General features: G+C 41.3%; 1 protein-coding gene across 49 annotated transcripts in view; it reads left to right on the forward strand.

Annotated features, from left to right (window-relative positions):
- Nucleotides 1-18,036, forward strand: part of ZBTB38 (zinc finger and BTB domain containing 38) — an 80,263-nt gene that overhangs the window by 18,506 nt on the left and 43,721 nt on the right. For 19 of the 49 annotated variants that reach the window (XM_054480162.2, XM_063662239.1, XM_063662247.1 and 16 more), the window contains 2 exons: nt 29-94; nt 17,097-17,201. The gene's annotated coding sequence lies outside the window, so the exon portion shown is untranslated. Of the gene's footprint in view, nt 1-26; nt 1,048-9,402; nt 9,648-15,378; nt 15,622-15,680; nt 16,324-17,096; nt 17,202-18,036 lie in introns of those variants that run through there. The other 30 variants (XM_054480166.2, XM_063662237.1, XM_063662253.1 and 27 more) reach the window with 11 other exon arrangements.

Below are 18,036 nucleotides of genomic sequence, written 5' to 3' on the forward strand. Positions count from 1 at the left end.
ACATTTTTCTTTGTTCCCTCCTACCCAGTTGAACCAAGACTCTGAGGCTGATATGCAATGTCACTTACAACATTAATCAGATACTGCATTTAAGGTGAGCTGTCCCTTGCCTCCTCCTTCCCCAGTGCTCGTGTGCTGCATGCAGTGCGTATCTTGCTTCTGCGAGCCTAAGATGGCAGGCAGGATTAGCCGTGCTTGTGCTGTGTGTGCATGCTGTGTCTAGAATTCATTACACGTTGCCTAGTATTTCAGATGTGAGTATGTAAATGCTCTGTATGCCATATCATCTGGTAGCGAAGACTTGTTTTTGCCTCATTACAGCTTTAGATATTTCAACATCACCTTTCATTTCCAATTCATTTGCTTCTGGATGTTTGCTTTTCATCACATTCAAAATATGATTTTACCTTTTTTTTTTTTTTAACAAAACCAAAACCCCCCACAAACCCTAAAAACAAAAACAACAACAACAAAACTCTGCTACCAGATGGTGTCTCTCCTTTCTTCGTGCATTTGCTGTCTTTTAAATAATGTATGTTGTATTGTTAATTAATGTAAATATCAAATTAAACACTTGAAACTTACATGTTTATTATGCAGGTAGGAGGCAAGGTGGATTCTATTTTTAACTCTTATGCACTCCATCATGTGCAAGCAACTTGGGTTCTCAAATTTGTATTTTCAATGCTGGTATCAGTGGTTTGATTTTCAGCAAATGTGACAGTGGCCTTTGCAGTGGTCAGCTCCGAGCTTTGAACTCTCAGAGGAGGAAGGGGAAAAAAATTCAACACACCACCTCCTTGGTTGCAGTCTCAGAAAAACCTTGGATGAGAAACTTCTTTTTTCAATCCTGTTTTCCTGTTGATAAATTCAGTTCTGTGATCACAGTTCATTCAAGCTGTTCTGCATATGATTTTTGTGTGTATGTGACAATTGCATCTAAAACTTGTGAGCAAGAAGACAGAGAAATCAGTTGGTCTCCATCGCTTTACATAAAAATGGCTGAGTGTCTTGTCATGCTAGCACTGCATTAAGTGATGCATACAGGTAGGTTGAAATTTGCATGTTTTTATAGTTTTTTTTGGGCCATGCAGCAAGAACATTAGATGCATTAGAATATGACTTTTAGAAAAACAAAAATTAAATAAGCCAGTTGTAATCTTTTGGGGGAGGGTTTTTAATTGGACAGCCTCTGCTATTCAGATAGTATATAAATGTATAGCTTTTACAAACTTATTAAATGATTCTGCCATAAAAGGGAGATTTTTTTTAAAAAAATCATATATATGATAGGTGTGGTGCCATTAGACAACAAAAGAATTTTTTGAAAAGAGTGATGATTCAGCTCCATTTCAGCTTGAAACTAAAAATAAATGGGTTTCTGGAGATGATTTCAAAGAGCATAAACAAGCTTAATAAGAAACATTAAAAATATTTAAATTTTAAGAAGCGGTCTTTAAACGTGTTACATGAAAGATGAAAATGAAAACTGATATGCTTCCAAAATTAATTTTAGGTAATATACAAGAATACATTATATTATGTATATAATTTGGGGGGATGAGGAGTTACAATTTTTAAAGAAGGAAATATTAAATATAGATGGCCCTCTTAAAAGAAATAGAGCTTCACTAAATGAAACCGAGCCCCTAGAATGGTTCATTGCAGACCATATAGCTGTGGTTCTGGCACTTTTCAAAATAATTTCATGAGCTCTTTCTTTTGAGCTTAACTTCTCAAATATATTTTAGTTTCAAATTTAACACTGGGCCAGAACCTGTTTCCTTGGTAACCAAATCGTATTTAAACATGCAATAACAGATATGCAAAAGAATGTCCTTAAAAAGGAAACAAATGTTTAATGAAAAATTTACAGTTCTTTTTCCTCTCATATAGAATCTGAACTGGTTTTAGATGGTTTTTAATGCGGTCTTCAAGCCTTAAAAATTAAGCCATATTTCTAAACATATAGAGAAAGCTTGCACAGTGACAGCTTTTCTCTCCCTCCTTTGTGCTCAGTACTTTCAAAATTAAGGTTTTCTTTGCAGTATGCTCCAGAATGCAGGTCAAGGTTTGTGTACAGAGGTGTAGTTTCATTATCACAAGTTCACCAGCGCCACTGAAACAAAAGGTATTTCAGAAATTCTGAGAATCAGAAAATGCTTGTACTCTTGCCTTCCCTGATCCCTCCGTTGGTAACCTCAGTGCTGTCGGTAGAAAAGGACCCAAATCCAAGCCTACCCCTACCAATGACAAGTGCACCCTGAACCTTTGTGGAAATATCTCTATAGGTGTGTTAGGAAGATGGTGCTAAACCTGAAACCTCCCCGAGGTTTGCTTCAATGTGAAGAACATTGAGATTCAAAACCATCTGTGTAAAAGGCTGCCTTATTCTAGCAGTTTAACTAATATTCTATTCCATAGCACTATCATAGAACTGAACCTCTCTAATGGGCTGAAGGGTGGTGGTGGTTGTTGTCATGTTGTTTTGTGGCCAACTAAAATATTTTGCTTGGAGTCTTTCTCTGGTTCAATTATTTTGGAACGTGATTCATCTCATACTGATTTTGTTCTCCAGGCTTGCCATGAAATACCCTTCCTGCAACACCTTTTTTTTTTTTTTTTTTTTTTTGGCTGTTGGGAGCCATTTTCCTTCTTGCCTGTGACTTTAAATGACTAAGTACATTTTGAATATAGTATCAATCAGAAGATTGTAAACTGAAGGGAAATATCAGAAACCTGATTCAATATTGCGTATTTTTTTTAGTACCAACAGCATTAACAGTTGCAATAGGATCAAGCTAATTGTCATTCGCTCTTGAGCAAATAATGAGCCAGGCATTTATAATTAAAACACTACTGCTAGTCAGAAAGCTTATAACTACAATGTCTTCTATTTTGATAGGCCAGTACAAAGTAATCATTTTGCACCTATTTGAATCTTAATTACAAGATTAGATGGATGCAATGCAATTGTTTTACCATTAAAATGAATGCCTGATAGATTCAACAGTGTATTTCTTCTTTATAGAATGTCGATTCTTTTGTTTGTGACTCAAGCATGGTTGCGTCATCTTGTAGATTTTCATACTTAATGGGGTTTTTTTGTGGCATTATTCACTTATGTTGCTCTTAGTCTTGCCTAAAAGAATTTTAAACCCAATTCAAGGGTCTAGAAAGCCAAATAAGATTGTTGGGAAGTGTATCGTATCATCGTCATTCTAATAAATAAACCAGTGAATAGAATAATAATTACTATATATTACTTCGTTGTGTTTCACCTTAATACTTTGCCTTCATATTTCACAGCAATCTTGACAAGGCACAAAGCTTTCCCAAACTTACCCATTTACAATTATTATTGAATTTCCAAGATTAGCTGAGAATGCTTCTTGATGATTGTAGAGGATGACACTTACCCCATCTCATTGTTTGAAAAGCTATCCTGAACCCATTTACACTTTTTGGCTCCGGTATTTTTACTGGGCAGGCCAGAGCAGGTGCGACAGCAAGACTATGCAAACAATTGCACTGTTCTCACCAAAACAAAATGGGCAAATATGTGGTTTTCTGTTGGAATGATTTATAATATAAAATACTATAATATTTATAATACTATAATACCAAGATTGCATCTCTTGCCATAATACTAGAGTGGTATTGATCTACCTCATCCATTTCCATGGATCCCCCGGAGATGGACTGGTAATCAGACTATGACTTAGAGCCTCTTCACTGTTATGTGAGAAGAATCTAGAAAGAGATCTAGCACTTTCTCTTTAGTACTAAGTCATGCTAAGTCTTTAAGTTCCTGGTACCATGTGGTTCATTCTAACAGCTCCTTTCCAGGGGAAATGCTGTTCTTAACAGCTCTCTTGGTAAATAAACAGTCAACACATTTATTGAGCATCTACTACATGCCAGGCATATTCCAGAGAATGGGAGGGTACTTGCAGGGAGGGGAATAAGCAAAAATATAGATGTAAATAAAGAAGGAAAGTGCACAGAGGAAAATTAAAAATTTAAAAATGAAAGTGAGCCAGGCACGGTGGCTCATGCCTGTAACCCCAACACTTTGGGAAGCCGAGACAGGAGGATTGCTTGAGACCAGGAGTTTGAGACCAGCCTGGGCAACATAGCAAGACCCCATCTCCACAAAAAATTTTAAAAATTAACTGGACACGGTGGCTGGTGTGCACCTGTAGTCCTAGCTATTCGGGAGGCTGAGGTAGGAGTATTACTTGAGCCCAGGAGTTCGAGGTTGCAGTGAGCTAGAATCATACTACTGCACTCCAGCCTGGGCAAAAAAGCAAGACTCTTTCTCTAAGAAAAAATTAAAATTAAAAAAATAAAATAAAAAGTGAGGGTTATGTGGTTCTAGGGAGGAGAGCCACTTTAGAAAGATTGTTCAGAATGTTCTGAGGATGTGGCATTTAAGTGAAGATCGTGTGCTGAGAAGGATCTAGTCAGGTGAAGATCTGACGTGGGGCATTACCAGGAGAGGAGTGCTCATGCTCAGCCTTCAAACTTTCCTTTCTTTGTGTAAATGTTGCTATCTCAGAGCCAGGTCTGACAGCTTCAAGGGCTGAGGCTTAACTTAGGTAAGCTTCCCCTACAGTAAAAGGATGGCCCAGGTCCCTGTGACTGGTTTGAGCCAGTCAAACTCCCAGAGACTGGTACTCATGGGGTCATTGCCTTTGACCCAGTCATGACCCTGAAACTGCTTCAGAAGGTACAGTACGTTGCAGTGCTAGGTGGTGATGAAATTCTGGCACAGATTCAGTGTTAACCCAAGAAATGCACAGAAGAAAGACCTCTCAGAGTAGAGAAATTTCTGAGAAGCCTCTTGCTTTATTTTTCATAAGAATTCTGGAATTTAAACCAATGGCAAAACATTGAGATAGTCATTGAATTTTTTTCAAAGGCAAAATGGTGGAAGGGTTTGTCTCATCTCATCCGGCCAGTAGATTGTCTTAGTCCTAAAATGCCTCCCACTAGAGTGAAGTTTTTTTCAGGTTTTGCTAAAACACTTCAGCTCTGCACACATCTTTGCCTGTTGGGTGGCTTTCTAAAAAACTAGTAAGGTTTTTTTCCTCTATTAGAGCAAGTCATTCTTTAAAAAATTCTTCTTAAGAACCAGAACTCTTTCATGCTTTTCGGGTTATTCTGTTGACAAAGGTCAGGGAACAAAGGGAGAAGTTTGCTATGCGAGTTAGAAACTACAAGGCTCTTTTGAGCCTTCTAAACATTTCCGAAGCACCTTCTAAAATTGATTCATTACTTAGCAGACTTTGCTTATCACAGTAGAGGCGGCCTGGCTGGCATGTTATACTTCGTTTGGTTTTGAGAGGCCCTGAAACATTCTACAACATGAAGACAAGCTTGTTCGGTTCCTTTGTAGTAGAGTGGGGAAGGGGGCTGGTGGTAAAGGGGCTCTCTGCCCATTCGTGGGGAAGGGGACTGCAACAATTCAGTTTACTTCTTTGAGCATTTGTTGAGCATCAGCTATGTGCCAAACACTGCTATAAGCCAAGCAGAATGAAATATGACATAGTCCCCCTATGAAACTGCAGTCCAGGTTCCCACAGAAGGGTAGAGCATTGTATGGACAAGCACAATTGTGTATCCTCCCTGTTCCAGGAAGAAATAAATGGCATGCTGTTCTCTTAATGGCCTTTTATACTGTTCGCTGGAGGCCATCCCTCAGTTTGGGGCATTTCAGCTGATGACAAGGACAGTTCTTCACTTGGACTTTGTATCTTGACCTCACCACCTTCCCGAGATGTCTTGGCTCCTAATAAGCCACCGTATGTCTGGCTGCCCTTCTCCAAGCTGGTCCGCCTGCATTGCCAGGTGACCTCAATAACGGCTGCCACTTTTGCATTCATGAGCAGATGTTAAGTTGAGAAGCCCTCAAATGCAAAAATTTGAATTTGTGATGTAGGCAAGATGTTTTTGCTTTTTTACCTTCCCTGGTTGACAGTGGGGGGGTCTCCATGCTGGCTGTTCTGCAGAAGGCTTTCTGGGCAGCAGGTAAATCAGAGACCAGTTGCAAAATCAATTGTCTTTGTTAGGTGATCCCAGCATGCCACTGCCTTAGCCTAAATGTCTCGTTGACCAGAAAATTGTTCTTTTGATCTCATAACTCATTTTGCATTTTTCCCCCTTAATGTTCTCCTTGCTTCTGCAGCAATTCCTGCTCAGGGTTCAAGACTGAACACTCCCTATGTTTGGCCTGTAGAGGGAGTTTGTTTTCTGGTGCTGTTTGGTTTGAAAATTGCCAGTGTAAATATTCTTTCTGTGCTCATGAAAAGCAGTGGAGGCTTTCATTATATGCTTTCTACAATAAAACAATCCTCTTCCTTACTCTGTGGTCATTGCTGCCAAATGGATATTTTGAAATTTCTTTTTTCGTCTTGCTTGCTAAAATCTCCCACCCTGTCTGAGGCCTTGCTCTAATTAAGGCCTAACAGTCCTGCCGACCTTCCCCAGCCCTGAGCATGACTGTAGATTCCCTGCCCCAAGGGCCTTACAAGCCAGTGAAGCCAGAAAACAAAAGCCACCAGCTGAGAGTGTGGTTAAATCCCAGAAGGGCAGTGCCCTTGTCATTTTTTTTTTTCCTTTTCTCTTGTTTCTTGAACTGAGGAAGGGAAGAGAGGAACCTGGAGCAGGGAAAGGAAGGAACTACACTGTGGAAAGATTCTCTGAAGTACTCAGGGTACTGGGGAAACAATGCGGAAGAGAATGGGGTGGTCATCTGGGAAGCAAAATGGGGAGCTGGCTGTAGATAGGGCAGCACGGGGGCAGGGTGAGGATGCAGAAAATAAGAAAGAGGGAACAAAGGAAGCAGTCAGGAGGCAGCCAGGGGACAAAAGGAGATGCCGCTCTGCTGCGCCATGGAGCTGGGGGAACAAGGTACCAGGGAGAAAGTGGGAAGGGGTTGCAACTAGAAAAAGAAAGCTCAGGAGAGACCTTAAATGCAGGTTGCAGGCCTACGGCATACAGACTGGGTACTATGATGTACTCTCTGGCTTCGCTCATAATGTTGGCCTTGCTACTTAATTGCCCCACGTTGCCTATTGTGAAGCTCCTACAGATTGATGTCCTTAAAGGTGATTTATTTACTACAGAGTCATAAGAACTTTCCATTTCTTTTTTTTTCTTTCTTTTTTTTTGAAACGGAGTCTCGTTCTTTTGCCAGGCTGGAGTGCAGTGACGCAATCTCGGGTCACTGCAACCTCCGCCTCCTGGGTTCAAGCAATTCTCCTGCCTCAGCCTCCTGAGTAGCTGGGACTACAGGCATGAACCACCACGCCCATCTAATTTTTGTATTTATTTTTTTTAGTACAGACGGGGTTTCACCATGTTGGCCAGGATGGTCTCAATCTGTTGACCTTGTGATCCGCCTGCCTCAGCCTCCCAAAGTGCTGGGATTACAGGCGTGAGCCACCACGCCCAGCCTGAACTTTCCATTTCTATCCCAAGCCTCCTATTCTACATGCTGAGGATGCCAGAGGGCCCCCTTACCACCACTCCCCACCACACCCTACCACCCTCCTCCCCATCACTGTACTAGATCTGAATTAAACATTAAATGAAATAAGCAGACTTTTTATTCATGCTATGTGATCAAGTGCTTTTGGTCATCTACAAAGCACAGACTGAAGACCTACCCAAAATACCTGCTGTACACTGCAGATTTTAGAAATTATTTTCCCCAAAGTCAGGTTGCCCACTGCAGGCATGCTAGTTTGCTTTGGGAGCCCCCAGAGCCTTCCTCTTCCTTCCTTCACCAGCCTATCCAGCCCCGAGTCTGAGTGCCTGTGGAGCCATCCTCAAAGGATATTCTGATTGTTTGAATCGCTTGGTCTCCAGGAGAACCACACCTGGCTGTCATACCAGCATTTAGCACTGCATCATCCCTGTACTTCCTGCTAAGCTCTTATGGGAATCTGAACTACACGTTTCTGTTGCCTTATTGATTTTAGACTCTTTTTACTCTATCTTTGAGGGAACCATGGCCCAGAGAAGATGGGACTTCTCAAGGTCTCTCGGAGAGTTAAGTGGTGGAATGAAACCATGCATGACTCCTAGACCAGTGCTCTTTCGACTAAAACTGCCTTGAGGTCACCAGGAAAGCCCAAGTTCTAAACCAGAGGCTGACAAACTTTTTCTGTAAAGAGTCAGACAGCAAATACTTTAGGCTTTATGGCATGAAAAAACAAATTTTCAACAAATTGAGTTTAAAGATCTACTTGTTTTTTATTAGGAATTCGTGAATCAGGCAGCATGCTATCTTTAACAAATAGGAAGGTATTCCGTTGGGCATGGCAGAACAATTGGTTTTTATAAGGTAGCTTAGGCAGGAACAAGGAAATAAAAATACAAAAAGCAGATTGGTTAACATCAGGTTACTGCAGGTAATTTTCCTTATTAAGGTTAAAGCAGAGGGGACTGCTTTATCATTCTGGCTAAAATTGGCCTATTATCTGTCTCCTAATTTCTCAAGTCAGATAAACAACTTCATTTCAGTTTGGTGATGTGGAACTTTAGCGTGAGTGACTCCATTTTGGTTTGGTCTCTTGGGGCTTAGTGCAGGAGCTAGTCTAAATCAATGGCCTTCTATACATTTAATTTAACAGTGGGTCAAGACAAAACTGAAGATACTTCGTAGGTATTTATATAACAAGTGACAAAGCAAATTTTCACAAATTTTATATTGATGAAATTCAAAATACAATAATATATAATATTAAGTATAGTAATAATGATATACTGTCATTCACAGATACAGAAGTGAATGAACGTGACTGTGTCTCAAAACTTCACTTATAAACTCTGAAATCTGCATTTCATACAATTTTCACATCATGAAATACAGGCATACCTCAGATGTCACAGGTTCGGTTCCAGGCTACTTCAATAAAGCGAATGTTGCAATAAAGCAAGGTGCACAAACTTTTTAGTTTCCCGGTGCATATAAAAGTTGTGTTTGCATTACACTGTAGTCTATTAAGTGTGTAATACCATTATGCCTTAAAAAAGTGTATATACCTTAGTTTAAAAATAATTTGTTGCTAAAATATGCCACTGATGTCTGAGCCTTCAGGAAGTCATGATCTTTCTGCGGGTGGAGGGTCTTGCCTGGATGTTGAAGGCTGCTGACTAATCAGTGTTGTGTTGCTGAAGGTTGGGGTGGCGATTTCTTAAAACAACAGTGAAGTCTGCTGCATTTATTGACTTTCACAAAAGATTTCTCTTTAGTATGTGGCACTGTTTGATAGCATTTTACCCACAGTAGAAATTTCTTTCAAAAGTAGAGTCAATCTTCTCAAACTTTGTCCTCGCTTCATCAACTAAATTTATGTAATATTATATATCCTTTGTTGTCATTTCAACAAGGTTCACAGTGTCTTCACCTGGAATAGATTCCACCTCAAGAAACCAGTTTCTTTGCTCATCCATAAGAAGCAACTCCTCATCTGATCAAGTTTTATAATAAGATTGCAGAAATTCAGTCCCATCTTTAGGCTCCACTTCTAGTTCTTTTGCTATTTCCACCACATCTGCAGTTACTTCCTCCACTGAAGTCTTGAATCTCTCAAAGTCATCCATGAGAGTTGGAACCAACGTCTTCCAAACTCCTGGTAATGTTGATATTTTGACCTCCTTTCATTAATCATGAATGTTCTTAATGGCATCTAGAATGGTGAATCCTTTCCCAAAGGTTTTCAATTTGCTTTGCCCAGATCCATCAGAGCAATCACTGTCTATGGCAGTTACAGCCTTATGAAATATATTTTTAATAAGACTTGAAAGTCAAAATTATTCTTTGATCAGGACTACAGAATGGATGTTGTGTTAGCAGGCATGAAAACAACATTTATCTCCTTGTACATGTCCATCACAGTTCTTGGGTGACCAGGTATATTGTCAATGAGCAGTAATATTTTGAAAGAAATCTTTTCTCTGAGCAGTAGGTCTCAACAGTGGGCTTAAAATATTCACTAAACTAGATCTGCTGTCATCTAGTCATTGTTGTTCCATTAATAGAGTACAGGCAGAGTAGATTCAGCATAATTCTTAAAGGTCCTAGGATTTTCATAATGGTCAATGAGCACTGGCTTCAACTTAAAGTCACCAGCTTCATAAGCCCCTAATTGAAGTTTTGAAGCCAGGCATTGATTTCTCCTCTCTATTTATGAAAGTCCTAGGTGACGTCTTCTTCCAATAGAAGGCTGTTTTGTCTACATAGGAAATCTGTTGTTTAATGTAGCCACCTTCATCAATTGTCTTAGCTAGATCTTCTGGATAACTTGCTGTAGCTTCCACATCAGCACTTACTTCACTTTGCACTTTTATGTTATGGAGACAGCTTCTTTTTTAAACTTCATGAACCAACCTCTGCTTGCTCCACATTTTTCTTCTGCAGCTTCCTTACCTCTCCTAGTCTTCCTAGAATTGAGGAGAGTTAGGGCCTCACTCTGGATTAGGCTTAGGCTAAAGGGAATGTTGTGACTCATTTGATCCTCTATCCTGACCACTCAATCTTTCTCCAGATCAGCAATAAGGCTTTCTTATCATTTCCATGTTCATTGGAGTATCCCTTTTAATTTCCTTCAAGAGCTTTTCCTTACAACTTGGCTAAATGCTTAGCACAAGAGGGCTACCTTTTGGCCTGTCTTGACTTTCAACATACCTTCCTCATGAAGCTTAATCATTTCTAGCTTTTGATTTAAAGTGAGAAATGCGCAATTCTTCCTTTCACTTGAATACTTAGAGGCCATTGTAGGGTTAATTGGCCTAATTTCAGTATTTTTGTAGATGAGGAAATATGGAGGCCCAAGGAGAGGAAGAGAGGTAGGGAATGGCCAGTCAGTGGAACAGTCAGAACATAAACATTTATCAATAAAGTTCGCCATCTTATATGGGCGTGGTTCATGGCACCCCAAAGCAATTACAATAGTAACATCAAAGATCACTGATCACAGATCACTATAACACATATAATGATAATGGAAAAGTTTGAAATATTGTGAGAATTACTAAAATGTGACACTGAGACACAAAGTGAGCATATGCTATGAGGAAAATGGCACCAGTCAGACTTGCTTGACGCAGGATTGCCAGAAACTTTCAACCTGTAAAAAAAGACGCAGTATCTACAAACCCAATAAAGTGGAATGCAATAAAACGAGCTACGTTTATATTCTCCTTTTGATTTTTTCCCAATTATTAAAAAATGTATAAACTATTCTTAGCTTGTAGGCCACACAAAAACAGGTATCAGGCCAGATGTGGCCCGAGGGACCTAATGGGTTTTGCAGGCCCATTTTCTGATTGGAAACCTGTAAACTGGGGCCCTATTGGCCAGATTCAGTCCACCTGTGTGTTTGTTTCACTTCTAACAATGTTTTTAGTTGAATGAGTCGCCAATATTTTTGTTTCTTGGTTTTAAAATGCTATTACCTTTTTTTTTTCAAATTATAAAAGTAGTGTATCCCTATTATGAGGTAATTTGGAGTGTTGAACATTTTGGCCTTTTATCTATGCATCGTGCATTTTTTAATAGTTGAGATAGTATTTTGTAGACAAACTATGTATCTTCTTGTCTACTTAACATCCTAGCAGAAGCATTTTATATCATTTTAAATAAAGACTTTTATTAACATAACCTTTTAAAACTTTATGAAAATCTTAAACATATGTAGTAGAGGCTAGTTTAATGAACCCTCAGTTAGTTCTTTGACAATTATCAGCTGCTAGCCAATCTTGTTTCATGTAACTCTCCTTCTGTATTATTTTTTTTGCACTGTTCTTGTAACACTTCTATAAGTTTGAAATATTTTGAAATAAAAAGTTTTAGAAATGTAGATTACTTTTAAAATATATTTTTAAAATGTGGATTACTAAAAAAGAAAAATAACCACAGTACTAGACCACACCAACAAAGAACAATAATTCTTTAATAACATCAAAACATCATAGCATTCAAAAAATGAGAGGTCGTCTTTTAAAAAACCAATTTATTTGTTCAAGGCTCAAATCCAAATAAAGTCCATAAAGTCCATAAAGTCAAATCCAAATAAAGTCCATAGAGTGCAACTGACACTATTAAATTTCATTTAATTTATAGGTTTCCTCTCTTTTTTTCCTTGCTATTGCTATAAAAATTTTGTTGAAGAAACTGTAGTTTCCTCCTATCTGAAATTTGGTGATTACTTCCCTTGGTGCTGTTTTATGTGTTTCTCTATCTCAGAGATTTCCTGTAAATTGGGAGTTATATCTAGACCCTTGATCAGATTTATATTCCTTTTTTTTTAAGTAGTCAACATTTCATAGATTTTATATAACAATCCTGATTTAGGCTCCCTTAGGAAGTGCTGCAGATCTGGCATTTCCACCTGGCAACAATTGGTCCGGCGTTGGGTAGCCACCATCCCCATTCCCCACCTCCCAACCCCATTTAGGTGGGACTTGAATTCTCCTGCAGGCCAAAATTCATGCCACTTCCCATAAGCAGTTTCACACATTTATCTGTCTGGCTCCCACAGGCATGGGAAGTTGACACCCCTATTCTAAACATTGTCTCTTCAAGGGCTTTGGTAGATTTACTATCAAACACACACATCACACACAACAAGTAGCCTTTCAAGAATGTAGTAGAGATGAGAAAAAATGATTTGGAAAGAGACTTCCTTAAAGTGCTTGACGGAAAAAAGATAAGCAGCCAAATTAGGGGAGGCCAAATTATAGAATTTGGTGAGAACCCAGGTTGAGGGAAAGAGGAAAAAAAGTAAAACCACGAATTAATTTAACAGAGTGCTACTAGTATGAGAGTTGGAATGAGTTAACAGATTCCTAACCAATAGTAGGAAACAAAGACAGCAAGTGGGTTTAAAAAAGATACTTTAGTCTTTTAATATATTGTAATATTGAAACCTTAAAGAGAAGACGTTAGTAAGTGTTAAATTGGCTAAGAGTTCTAGTCAGAAGGTGCAAGCAGGCAGTTGTAGGATAACAGAAACCTGTGTGGAGATTAAATGAATGAGGTAGGAAAACCTTCTAGAAAAGGCCCCTGGAAAAGGATCAGGAACCATATTGTAGGAATGGTGAAGAACTGGTGGAAATTTAAGAGAGGAGATAATCTTGAAAGTCTTGCTTTTTTTTTTTTTTTTTTTTTTGCAAATGTATTGAAATTAGAAGTATTATAAAGACAGAGGAAATACATCATGTTTAGTGGTCTTGAAAATGATAAACTTTTACAGAAAAGAAAATAATTATGACAACTTGGGCCCTTCCTGGAAATTTCCAGATAGTTCCCCATACTCAGAAGAATGATTAAGAGAGAGAATCTGTGACTGGTTATGAGGAAGGATGGAAAATTTTGAGGGACGGGTTGATTATGTAATTTTTAGACTGTGTTGTTTAAAACTGTTGCTGTGATATTTTAGTTATTAATAACAATTTGGGGAAATCTAGCCACTTCTGGAGAAACATTTGGCTCTAATAAGAAAGAAATGCCACTGTTTGTGAATTCCCAAGTGGATGTAAAGACCCATTCACTTGCTAAGCCTCTTAGGAAACCCAGAGCCAGTTTTACCCTTAACAAGCTGTTGACAGAGAGTCTGGTCAAGGTACCACCTGGAACATGTTAACAATACAAAAAAGTGGATGTGGAGTCAGACCTGTGTTTCGATCCCTTTATGTCACTCACCATGTGACCCTGGCAGATTACCCATGGAAAATTTCTAGGGTGTAAAGGTTGTTTTACACGCAGTAGCTATGATTCTCACTGCTTGGATGGTAGGAACTTAGAACTCTGAATACTTAACTTCCAGTACTAACAGCAGCCACAACAGCCTACAATCATAGCGCGCTTACATAATACCAGGTACTCTTGCAAATGCTTCACATGTATTATCTCATTTAGTTCTTAAAAAGCCCTACAAGGTAGGCACTAATATTAAAATCAGTCCCATTTTATAGATGAAGAAGCCACAGGAGTTGAGCTAACTTGCCTAAAGTGGCCTTGTAAGCAACAAAGCTGGGCTTTAAACCCAGGCAGGCTGAATCCAAAGCCGAATTGCCTTGTCCTACCACCTCCCACCTTCCAGTCACAGGGAAACACAGAGCAACACCGCATACTAGCACTTCCCAACCCTGGTTCCTAATCCATGTGCCTCAGTTTTCTTGGAGGTCTTTGAGTAATTTTCAGAGTTTCCAAAAGCTTCAATGGAAACATACAAACATGCAATTATTAATAGACCACAAATTTTTTAGATTGGAATCCACTATTAACAACAGGTTATCTCAGGTTTTGAGGAAGCTCTGATTGGTAATTGCATATACAAAAAGATTGCAAGTTTTTGTTTTTGTTTTTTTTAAGTGGGAAGATGAATCATTACTTAATAAATGCAATTTAGTTGAGCAGATCTTTCTGAACACATGGCGTATGGAGGAAGAATAAAGGGTGCTTGGCTTTGAGGAGGTTGGGAAATGCTAATATACATGTGTATGCATGTTGCCCAAACTGTCGGCCTTCAAAACTCTTCCTTTTATTTTTAAATAACATGATTCTTTGACTTGGAGTCAACATATTTTTCCCTCATTACTTAAAATGTTTTGTTGGCTTTATATTTAATATTGGAGTCTATTCATCAAGTGATCACATTCTTAAAACATGGTCAGGAACTGGGATGCAGAATTGCAAGTACTGTAGATTCCTGGCTGAAAACGTAAAGATTTGACATTTTAATCCTTTTAAGCTGTGGCCTTGAATTTTTTTTTTAAGAAAATTTAAGAATAAGACTCTACTATCAAAACACAGGGAACATAGACGATTAAAAAAAAAAACAAAAAACACCTGTCCATTATTCGTGCATTAGCTCCACATGGCCAGCTTGTGGCAGGCCCTCTCTGAATACTTTTTCAATGAGCAGCCCCTGGATCTTGGAAGAAAGATGCCAGCGGCCAGGGCCCTTCATTTAAAGAAGAGGACTGGGTCTTTTGCGTCAAATACTTTCTGTGCCACGTTGGGAAAAATCAATCTAGGCCTCTCATGACGGCCATGGAAAAACACAGGTGACTCCTTATTCCTGAGAATTTGATGCAATTGAAACAGCGACTTTCTGCGAATCCTGTGTGCATAGTCTGGAAGAGGGGCCCACGGACCCTTCTGCGGCCCGAGGCCTTGTTCTGACCGTCACCAGGCTCTGTGGCCCAGAGCCCTAACTGCGTTGTCCTTCGGCAGGTTCTGAATTGTGTCCTCCCCGAGGAGGCTGAGGCCGCTGCCTCCTTGGTGGGGGGGCCCCGGCTGGCCACTGGGTCGGGCATGGGGCCCTGCGGGGCCCTCGCGGGTCCCGCCGCCGCCCTCCTGAGGCCTGGTCCTCGGCGCCGCAGTTCCCCCAGCCCCGGGCCCGCGGGGCTGCGGGTCGGGCCGACCTCCTCCCGGACGGGCTGCGTCCTCTGCCCCGCGCCGGGGGCGGGCCGGGCCGGCAGAGCCGAGCCGCCGGCGTCCATTTTCTGGGCGGTGCTGTGCAGCGCCGCGGCCGGACTCACGGGTCCGGAAGCACCATGGACCCCCGGGGAAACGCGCCGGCGGCGAAGGAGCCGAGCCCCGTAAGTGCCCCTCGCAGGGTCTTCGCGGGGCCGGGGGCGGGGCGGGGCGAGGCGCGGCCTGAGGGCGCGGCGCCCGGGGCGCCGCCAGCCCGATCGCTCCTCGCTTCTGGAGGGAGCCGGGAAGCCGGGCTGGGGAAACCCTCGCAAGGGTTGAGCTCTGCAAACGCAGCAGAACCGAGCTGCCCGCGGGGAGGAAGCGCCCGCAGGTGCCCGGACTCCGGGGCCCGCGCCCGGAGCGGGGCGGGGCGGGATGGGTTCGGCTGGAGAGTGCGGGCAGGTTGCGCCGCATCTCGTGGCCCAACTGCGCGGCTGTGCTAGAGGGCGGGGGCCGAGGAGGAATGCGCTCCCGGGGCTGAGGACGTGGTGGGCTCGAATCCAGCGGGCTCGGGCACTGCTTTGACAGTCACATCTCCCGTCTCCTGGACTGGGAATCGGACCCTAGTCCTGACCCTACGGGAACTTGATAATTTCCTTGATGCAATACCAAGCCCCTGGAATTGAACGGGACGTGCAAAGGCAGGGCCCTGCCCCCAGGGGTTTGCAGTCTCAGCCGCCTACTTCTGCAGTAGTAAGGTCTGCTCTGTTGGTACAACATACAACACAACCGCCCGCCGTTAGCCACTTTTTTATAGGGTACATCATAAATCACCTGAGATTTTAGTCTGTCCGCGGTTCCACTTTATAACTCCTGCACTGCGGTAGGTAAGTGCCTAATTCCATTCTGGACGTTGGCCCTAATTGAGTATCCCTTCTAAGGGTGGATTATAGGTGATATGTGTTATGGTGCCTTATACATATTTTAAAGGTTAAAGACTTTTCTTCTGTGAAGCTCAACTACTTGGTCAGATTCTCATGGTTAAAAAATATGGAAGAGTTTTGTCCTGGTTTCAGAGAAGCAGCTAGTAAGGCGCTATATCTAAGTGTAGCGTTTTTCAAGAGTGGGGGACCCATGCGAAGATTGTGGGATCAGTTTAGTGGGTTGCTACTGGAAATCTTCTTAAAGATATAGAATATATAGTACAATATAGAGAAGAATAGAAAAATAACGTGCATTGCACATAGTAAGGGTAAGCATTGTTTTATGAGACTTTTGGTTTTCAGTTTATATAAAGTAAATTTTTAAAACAGTGGGTCACTGTCTGAAAAGTTTTTAAAACCCTGACTTACTGGTTAATAGCCCAGGCTTTGGAATCAATTGAATCTGGATTTGAGTCCTAATTGTCACATAAACCAGCTGTGTGACCTTGAACAGGTTCCGTGGCCCATTAGAGTCTCCGTTTCTATAGCTGTAAAATGGGGGAATGTTCCCTCCATCTGAAGGTTGTTATGAAGACAACACAAAACCACACATGTCAACCACTTTGTGGGTGTTTGACTTATGTGTTCGATATGTGCTCATTGCAGTTATTATTGTTGCTAAAACATGAAATCCTAGCAGCTAGTCATGGGACACTGCACTTTTTTTTTCTTTTTAGATCTTGATGTGGAAGAAATGGAGGACTCAGAACCAAGGATTTCCAAGTGATTTCTTCCAAAGCACAGGAATCTCACTCTGTTAAATCTGGTCTGTTCTAACTGAGGTAACTAAAGTCGCGTCTCTCCTTAGTCTACATGAGATAGGAAATGGTCTTTCTGAGGGACTCCCAAAGGGTATATGATTCAAGACAGCAATCCACCAAGTTTTGGGGTTACAAAGTGACCATGACACTCAAGTGATATGTTACTGGGAGACCGGATGTGTGAAGCCCCCGTGATGAAGGGGAACTAGGAGGTCAAGGCTTTAGGACAGCTGGTTTCTTGTTCCAGTTCTGTCAGCAATTGTTGTGGGGTCTTTTACATGTCTCTTCACAGATCTCTAGTTTCCCTAGGCTGGAAGGATGCACTGACATTGCTGAGGCCCGGAGAGTTTCAATGACTCTTCAGGGTTACCCAGTGGGTTGGGGTCAAGGCAGGACTGGACCTTGGATCTTCGTTGCTCAGTCACGTAGCCAGCTTCAGGGCCCTCTGTGAGGTGAGCGCTCTGGTAGGCACCAAGTATACAAATGTGAAGAGACCATCTCCAGGACACTTGCAGCTGTCGCAGACAAATATTGACGGCCCAGCACACTAAGCTCTACCTTGGAGCCATATACAGGGTCCCAGATGGTGACAATAACAACTACCATTTGTCGAGCATTTGTGTGCGTGTGTACGCTAGGCAGTGTGTGAAGGGCTTTAAGCACAGTATTTTTTGTTTACCCCTCACAATAGCCCTATGAGGTAAGGAAGAATAGGCGTAAAGGATTGAAATGTGAAAATAGAGACAGGTCATGGAGAGCTTTGCGTCTCATACTACATGTATGAAGTCCCTTCTGTGGGCACAGCTCTGTGCCAGGACTGCAAAGTGCCCGTCCTGGAGGAGCTTGCAGCCTGATT

The sequence above is a fragment of the Pongo pygmaeus genome, chromosome 2, assembly GCF_028885625.2.
Source record: "Pongo pygmaeus isolate AG05252 chromosome 2, NHGRI_mPonPyg2-v2.0_pri, whole genome shotgun sequence".
In the NCBI taxonomy this organism is placed as follows: Eukaryota; Metazoa; Chordata; class Mammalia; order Primates; family Hominidae; genus Pongo; species Pongo pygmaeus.